General features: G+C 43.5%; 1 long non-coding RNA gene across 1 annotated transcript in view; it reads left to right on the top strand.

Moving 5' to 3' along the window:
- Positions 1 to 7,703, top strand: part of LOC125484383 — a 72,998-nt gene that overhangs the window by 43,249 nt on the left and 22,046 nt on the right. The window lies entirely within an intron of this gene.

The raw sequence follows: 7,703 nt of genomic DNA, 5'->3' as shown, positions 1-7,703 counted from the left end.
GCCCTTGAGCACTAGTCTCTCCTACTCGTGGAAACATCTTCTCCACGTATACTCTAACCAGGCCTCTCAGTATTCTGTAAGTTTCAATCAAATCTGAGTTGAGAAACATATCAGCCATGATTAAATGGTGGGGCCAGACTCGATGGGCCAAATGGCCTAATTTCTGCTCCTATGTCTTATGGTCTTCTGATCTTATCCCCCCTCATCCTTCTAAACTCCATTGAGCACAGACCCGGAGCCCTCAAACGCTCCTCATATGATAAGCCCTTCATCTCTGAGATCATTCTTGCAAACCTCCTCTGGACCCCTCCAACACCAGCACATCCTTCCTTAGTTATGGGGCCCAAAACTGCTCACAACATTCCAAATGTGGTCTGATCAAAACCTTATACAGCCTCAGCTGTATTCTCTGCTCTTGTGTTCCAGGCCCCTTGAAATGAGTGCTAACACTGCATTTGTCTTCCTAACTGCCAACTGAACTTGCATGTTAACTTTAAGAGAATTTTGAACTTGGACTCTCATGTCCCTTTGTGCTTTAGATTTCTGAAGCCTTTCCTTGTTTAGAAAATAGTCTATGCCTCTATTCTTCCCACCAATGTGCATAATGTTACACTTTCCCACATTATATTCCATCTGCCACTTCTTTGCCCAATCTCCTAGCCTATCCAAGTCCTTCTGCAGCTTCCCCGCCTACTCATCACTGCCTCTCCCTCCAACTATCTTTGTGTCATCTGCAAACTTAGCAACAATGCCCTCAGTCCCTTCATCCAGATTGTTAATGTATAAAGTGAATAACTGTGGTCCCAAAATGACCCCTGTGGAGGTATGGATAGGGTGAATGCACTCAGTCTTTTCCTATGGTTGGGGAATCGAGGACTAAAGGGCATCAGTTTAAGGTAAGAGGGAAGAGAATACATGGGAACCTGAGGGGCAACATTTTTACACAGATGGTCATATGCACATGGTATGAGCTGCCAGCGGAAGTGATTGAGGTGGGCACATTAACAACATTTAAAAGGCATTTGGACTAATAAATCGAGAGGAGAGGTGTAGAAGGATATGGGCCAAGTGCAGGGAAATGGCGTTAGCGTGGATGGACATTTTGGTCAGCACAGACTAGTTTGGGCCGAAGGGCCTGTCTTCGTGCTGTAGGACTCTATGACTCTATAACTCCACGGGTTCCTGGCTGCCATCCTGACAAGGACCCCTTTATCCCTACATGGTTTCTGTACGTAAACAAAATGACTATTTAGGACAAATAAATAGATTCTAGTTACGTAAAAAAATAATGAACTGTCAGCGTATAACTCCACCAGTTAAAACTCTCACCCCATTATAAAACAACCCCCTTCACACATACAGACTGACACAAAAGAAAACACAGGTGTCATGGCCGGAAGGAAAGACTGGGAAGATAGTTCAAAGGCCTTTGTCCACAGGATTCACTGACAAGATGCTTTTGGCTTTTCAGGACTTGCTGCTCCTCAATCTTCCTCCTCCAAATACTTTCATCTGACTGCCAGAGACACAGAGGTATTGGTTCACACTTAAACTGTTATTGGTTAATCGACACAGCTTAAGGTAACCGAAAAATAAAGTAGCTTTCTTCAGGCTCAAGATGTTTTTTTTTACTGCACAGAGAGGACAGCTCCAATGGCTTGTGACCCAACACTGGCAAACTGTTCAGCTACCATCAGCCAATCACATGGCTGTGAACAGGAAGACCTTTGTCATCAAAAGGTGATCACTTGCCCATAGGCTATAGAATCATAACAGTGCAGAAGCAGGCCATTCAGCCCATTGAGTTCACACTGACCCTCAAAAGGGCATCCCACCCAGAGCCATCCCCTTACCCCTGCATTCCCCATGGCCAATCCACCTAACCTGCACATCTTTGGATTGTGGGAGGAAACCGGAACAACTGGAGGAAACCCACACAGACACGGGGAGAATGTGCAAACTCCACACAGTCACCTGAGGGTGGATTTGAACCCTGGCACTGTGAGGCAGCAGCACTAACCACTGAGCCGCCGTGCTGCCCAATCAGCTTTTTGTTGCTGGCTGACTCTATGTGTACACAGCTCCCCTGGTTCCAGCTCATCTGTAATGAGACACTCCCTGCTGTTTGTGCAAGCAGCTGTGTAAACTGTACTTACAATGAGTGTCAGCGAAACAGGGTAGCAATTCATTCCTTGGTTATTAAACAGTCCCTTTCCCCCCTTTTCAGTTCATGATCAAAACATATAAAAACGAAAAGAACGGTCTTTTTTCAGCAGTCACCACAGAAACAGGGGAGTTGATGACCTAGTGGTATTATCGCTGGACTGTTAATCCAGAGATCCAGATAACATTCTGGGGACCTGGGTTTGAATCCCACCATAGCCAATGGTGAAACTTGAATTCAATAAATATCTGGAATTAAGAATCTAATGATGACCATGAATCTGTTGTCGATTGTTGGGAAAAACCCATCTGGTTCACTATAGTCTTTTAGGGAAGGAAACTGCCATCCTTACCTGGTCTGGCCTACATGTGACTCCAGACCCACAGCAATGTGGTTGACTCTTAACTGCCTTCTGGGCAATTAGGGATGGGAAATAAATGCTGCCTAGCCAGCAACGCCCTCATCCTGTGAATGAAGAAAAAAAAACTGCCAATGCCTTTTCGTAAGTTACATCTCATATGAAGCATAGATACTCTTGGCTTGCTTCTGATTGTAACAATGTCATAGTGAGGCCATTGGGATTTGATGCACTTAAATCCCACCTGCACCCTCCCAACCCAAAGTGAGGGCTTCTCAAGATCAAACATGGCAGGCTGCAGAGGTATTATTATGGTCTGAGAGAAGGACAGTGATTTCACAGCAGTGACTCAAAAACATTAGCCACTTCCATGAACCTACAAGCAACACAGTTGCAATGAAGTAATTAATATGTGAAGTTGATAGAAAATTTAAATGGGAGCCACTGAAATAATATCATCTGCACAGTTCCTCCCTTCCTATCCTCCTTCTCTTGTTTGTGGCAATATTATTGATTGCAGGAAACCATGCAACAAATACCACTATAGCTTTTAATTGCCTAATGTTTTCAGACACAAAAGGTGTGGCTACATTTTGCAGGGGTACTTTATAAATTTGACACAAATCAGTGCAATTAAAAACAATTTTTAAAATAAAACCGTAAATCCGCAACATCCCTGTCCCCAAATCAGGACAGAAAATTTTATAAAGGCTTGGATCATCCCCAAATTTTGAAAAGACAAAATGCAGTCTTAATGTGAGAATTTATTTAAATCCCTGAAGTCCTCCAAACTCCTATTTACAGATGGTTCCCAAACTTTTGTGACAATTTCTTGGGATTCCTTCTTGGATCGACAAATTGTTGTTACATTTTTGTTGAAGATTTTCTCATTTTTAAAAACTAATTCTTTCTGGGGGAGAAAAGGTACATTTTGTTGAATCCTTTCATCTTGCACTCACCACGACGTTTCATCGGGAAAAGCGCATGAGGTAATTATTGGCACATGGCCTCTGTTTGGTAGAGGTGGTGCCATGGACAATGGAACCATTAATGCTGATTGACAGTTAACAGTCAGGTTTTGTTTAAATTTTAAACTGGGTAGGTTGACTCTGATTTGTCAGGGCACTACCTTGAGAAATAAGCCGGCAAATGACTGTGATCTGCCTTGCTGAGTTGTAACAGGCACAGCGCATGTTGTGCAAGTGTGCTTTCTGTCTTAAAAGAACAGGGCCACGAGCATTAATATGCGTTGTTTCCAGTAGACATAAGTGCCCCATAATTGGGCCTGACTGACTATCCTAAATTGGTTATCAGTGTAATTCCCCACGCGTTCAGGATTGGGCAGCAAACGCTGACCAGTTGCAGTATCACACCTATTGTCAGACATTGTGTTCTAAGCTTTGGAAGTGATTACGGTCAGTACCCTCTTGTTACCAACAGCTGAGAGGACATGCCGTTTGATGCAAAATGCCAGTCTTTGGCATTTACAGCCCACATACCTGGCATCACACTGGCATTAAAATTCATACACCACGTTATTCAATTGTGTGATAGGCCAAATGTCTTATGGGCTCGAGGGCAACGCCATGGTTAGTGGCGAACACCTTTTATGTTGCTACTGCACTGTAGCAGCGTGAACTAGCTAGTTTTACTTGTTGTTCAAGTATTGCATTCTTTAACAATCTGAGGTAGACTCCACACTTTTTCAGGACCAAGAGTACTGCCTTCAGGCTTTCCATGAGCTTGCATGATATACAGTGAGAAATGATCTGATCAGGGCAGCTGTTATCCTATAGGGTCGCCCATGTTAAATACAGGGTCTACTTGGTAGCCAATCAGCACGGTCCTCTTGTGCAGTATAAATGTGGATTCTACCTTTGAATTGGTACTCTTGCAAAATGTCCTGATGAGAGCAAGGCGTAAAAATTTCAATAAAATGTGTCGTTTTCCAGCAATGCTCAAGTTCTGTACTGCCAAATAACTATTAATTCTTTCATTGGATGTTGTTACTGAGCAAAGCTAGTAATTTGTTTCCCATTCCTAACTGACTTTGATGGTGATTTCAGAAGGCAGTCAGGAGTGCTGAATCAGCTGTTACAAACTTTATTTTACAAATGTATGTTGGAAGACTTTCTTAACAGACTTCATCATAGAATCCCTACAGTGTGGAAACAGGCCATTCGGCCCCCAACGAGCCTACACTGCCTCTCTGAGGAACGACTGACCCTATTCCTGTCACCCTGGTTAATCCACCTAACCTACACATCCCTGGACACAATAGGCAACTTACCGTGGCCATTCCACCTAAACGTGCCCATCTTTGACCTGTGGGAGGAAACCAGAGCACCCGGAGGAAACCCATGCAGCCACAGGGAGAACATGCAAACTCCACACAGACAGTCCCCTGATGCAGGAATTGAGCCCAGGTCCCTGGTGCTGTGAGGCAGCAGTGCTAACCACTGAGCCACCATGACACCCACTGAAATCTCTTTCCAGTGCGAAGTCAGCTTGGCAATTTATGGTCTTAATTGTCACATTTTATTACAATGCTTTTCTTTTATGTTAAATTCCAGTCATTGATTGATTTCACATACACGTCACCTCTCCTGAATCAAAATAAAACATCCATGCTCTGCAGATGTTCTCTTTCATCTCTTCATTAGCCATGGAGAGCATTGTTATAAATCACTGTGAGTCAAGTATGGGAAGGTCTTACGAGGAAATGTTGAGAGAGCTAGGTCTTTTCTCTTTAGAACGACGAAGGATGAGAGGTGACTTGATAGAGGTGTACAAAATGATCAGAGGTATAGATAGAGTGGACAGCCAGAGACTTTTTCCTAGGGTGGAGGTAGCTATTACGAGGGGGCATAGTTTTAAAGTGAGTGGAGGTAGATATAGGGGAGACGTCAGAAGTAGGTTCTTTACTCAGAGAGTGGTAGGGGCGTGGAATGCATTGCCGGAGAGGGTAGTGGAGTCGGCCTCATTAGGGGCATTTAAGCGGCTATTAGATAGGCATATGGATGATTATATAAGGTATGGGTGGAGTTTAGATAGACCTTAGGTTTAGGGTAAAAGTTTGGCACAACATCGTGGGCCGAAGGGCCTATACTGTGCTGTACTGTTCTATGTTCTATGTTCTAAGTATTTTCCTTCTGTCTGTTCCTTTATCACATCAAAGTTCGTAATCAGCCTTATGAAGGTTATTTAGGTTAATGTACCCATCCTGGTTTGTCTGGGTTCAACATTATGGTGATGGTACAGTGAGTGGAATCATTGTACCATTCTGCACACTGTCAGATGTGGTACAGACGTAGCAGCCCCTTGTTCTATGACTCACTTCATGTCTCGAGCAAGACCAATGTCTTCGGTTCCTCTTCAATGTCCCTTATGGTATTTTAACGTGATCACACCTTTGTTGATCTGTTTCCTCTGATGACCAAGGCTTTTTGAAAAATGTGTTGACTGGATGAGGGCATCACTGGCCAGGCCAGCATTCATTGCCCATCTCTAATTGTCCAGAGGGCAGTTAAGAATCAATAACATTGCTGTGGGACTGGAGTCACATGTACTGTAGGTCAGACCAAGAAAGTACAGCAGATTTTCTTCCCTAAAGCACATTAATGAACCAGTTGAGTTTTTATGACAATCCACAGTGGTTTCATGGTTATCGCGTATTCCAGACCTTATTGAATTCAAATTTCAACATCTGCCATAGTGGGATTTGAACCTATGTTCTGAGGACATTGATCTGAGATTCTGGCTTGCGAGCCGTAAGTATAGCACTCAGCTCCCCCTGCTGGACATTTGTTATGCCTGTGATTCTATTTGGAGCTGCATCTTGTCCACCTGCTATGTTCAATGACATTGATTCCTGTTCTTTGGATATGATGGCGAGCTTTCCAAGAGTGACAATGCCACCTCAGGGCCATCCAGAAGAATCTCCGATGTTACCTTGCAGTACTGACCAGTTCTAGACCCCCCTTAGTGAATTGAACTGCCAATTCTAAATCTTCCTTGGATTGAAGAAAATCTGATAACTTCTCACCCTTTACTATGGTCTCTAATTAATTCATTCTTCAAACCTCAGCTCTGAATACAACCTGCTAAATTGTATAAAATTAGTTGCAAAGTCTTCTATTGATTCTCCCAACTGTTGAGAACATTGCTTAAATCTCATTATGTTACTACACCTCTTCTGGGGATAAAGCATGTGTCAAATACTTTAATCAACACCTCATACTCTGCAGTCATTCTTTCCACACTTTGTATTCCCAGAACATCATCCTTTATTGGACCCACAGCATATAAAAATGTACTGACTTGATGGTGCTTCTCCGAAGACTGAAGCTGTTCTGTAATGTTGAAACTGTAACTTCCAGAGCTCCCACTTCTGCTGTAGTACCATTGTGGCCTTCCGTGTATCAAGTGTTAAGGTCTCGACCTGCCATCCCAATGGACTATCATGCCTGACTGACCTTGCCTTCCTCCAATCAGAGGTATTCACGATCTGTGATTGTACTCTCCAGAGTTTTGGTTGCTTCTGGACTTTTCTGAGGTTTCCTTGTCTCACTCTTGTCTCTTGTCTCAATATATTGTCTCACCCTGCCTATTCCTTAATCCTGTGATTGAAGTCTTGACTTGCCATTGAAGGCTTCCCTCTTCTTTCTCAGACGCCCCTCGAGTCTTCCGAGGTCTTGTCCTGCCTTAGACACCTTCCCTTTTCACTTGTGCTCCTTGGACTTTGTTTTAACTTTAGATACTGGCTCAGGAGGGGTTTTTTTTCCTTCGGTGTGTTTTACTGTGTACTTTAAGCCAGTATTAGAACCTGAACATTGATAATCTGGTCTGGGGAATCTCAGGTTGTGGGATCCACTATCGCTGATGCTGTTTGCTTACTAACACCAAGTAGGCCTCTTCAACTCTTTAGTTACTGTAACACTTCTTCACCTACATTTGTACACAGGTTATCAGTATAGCGTGATCACTATTAGGAAAAGATAGTAGGAACTGCAGATGCTGGAGAATCTGAGATAACAGGGTATAGACCTGGATGAACACAACAGGCCAAGCAGCATCAGAGGAGCAGGAAGGCTGACATTTTGGGTGTGGACCCTTCTTCAGAAATGGGGGAGGGAAGGAGGTTCTGAAATAAATAGGGAGGGGGGGAGGCGGATAGAAGAT

The sequence above is a fragment of the Rhincodon typus genome, chromosome 11 (genome assembly GCF_021869965.1).
Source record: "Rhincodon typus isolate 14 chromosome 11, sRhiTyp1.1, whole genome shotgun sequence".
NCBI classification, from domain to species: Eukaryota; Metazoa; Chordata; class Chondrichthyes; order Orectolobiformes; family Rhincodontidae; genus Rhincodon; species Rhincodon typus.
Note: the sequence above shows the minus strand (reverse complement) of the source record. Positions and strands in the feature narration are given on the sequence as shown.